A 1,611-nucleotide genomic window follows, 5' to 3' on the forward strand; every position below is an offset into this window, starting at 1 on the left:
GAGTGAATTCAAAAAACTGAAATGAGTTCAATATTTCTTCTGCTTTGTGCATTCCTTATTACCTTTTCTAGTTGAGGATCTGACTGACGTTAAGATTAGAATTTCAAGTAACTTACCAAGATACTGTCCTTCAGTCCCATCCCCATGGCATGAATAACAAAAACTCACTATGAGATGGAATTTAGCCATAATCATATTAGGCTAAGCGGGCCTCAATAACCTACAAGTCACCAAATAGGCTACTTTCCTAACAATCACACATCATTGGTTGAGCACTAGGCTAGATGCTGGAGCACCAAGCAGAAAGGTATTATTTTACTTTCAACCATAATTGCATTTTGGACTTAAAACTATAATTTTACAATGTTCTAATGCAGTGTTTCTCAACCTTTTTTTACCACCAGCACACCTAAGATGACATAAGAATATCACAGCACAATTAACAAATTTAAAATTGTATACATTTAAATATTATGAGATGGAACCACAGACTTTAAAACAATCACATGTAAAGATGATCTTATTTTATTCCAGTACACATATATTTCTATTCAGTCAACTGTACAGCTTATTAATGTGAAACCTGTGCTAGGTGATTTTTGTGACTTCTTCAATAGCTGGTCAAATGTGCAATATGCAGACCTTCATTTATTAATTAGTCTTACTGATCATTCCCGTGAAACCGAAATCTATATATACCTATTTGTATTTTATGGTGTGCTGTGACAATGTTTCGCAGCACACTTCAAATAACCTCACAACACACCAGTGTGTTGTGGCACAGCAGTTGAAAATTACTGTTCTAATGTGTGCTTTGAAAGTTTCTGACTTTAGTTTTGTATAGCAAATACTACATATAGTCAACCCCATTCATATATGTATCCAAAAATTCTGGGTACTCCCACAGTAAAAAAGTGGAGATTTGGGGGAATGACGGAGAAAACACAAAATGAGTGAATCACAAGGATCTTAATCCTATTTATAGTTCTTACTTAAATTAAGGTGTGCTTATGGATTCTTTTCAAGGTAATAACATGCACTAGGATAAGGACCTGGTACCCTAGGTTAGGTTTGGCAGGTTAGATAATTTGCTGAAGAAATAAATGTCCAAAATTTGCAAAACACATTAATTAAAACATAATAGCTAGTGTGATCTTTCAAGTAAAAAATGACATAATAGCAAAGTCCAAAATGACAGGGTAAAATACTGAATTGCCGGCCTCTACCGTTGCATGACTACCTTCCCGAAAAAGTACTTTAACATGTCCTGTAACCCAGGATAGACATTATACCTAGTCAAGAGTCAGCATCCGTAGAAGCAATACCACGATACCTCTACTTTCCTCCCGAAGTAGCTAAGTGTTTTCTCCCAAGTCACAAATTATTGCCATAGCTACTTTCAGAATTTTGTGAAGATGGTTCAAGCTACAGTAGAGGTGGCCTCCAGGTGGCCATTCGGTATTTTACCCTATGTACCTAGCTTAAGTAGGTAGGTATTAAGTATACTAATTTTCCCACAGAAAAGTTTATCAAAAATGGCCCCAACAGCCTTTAAGTCCTCTAACTACAGGTTACCTAAGCTTAAAATATAGGGTAAATAACCGCATGGTA

Source organism: Macrobrachium nipponense, chromosome 2, assembly GCF_015104395.2.
Source record: "Macrobrachium nipponense isolate FS-2020 chromosome 2, ASM1510439v2, whole genome shotgun sequence".
Taxonomy (NCBI): Eukaryota; Metazoa; Arthropoda; class Malacostraca; order Decapoda; family Palaemonidae; genus Macrobrachium; species Macrobrachium nipponense.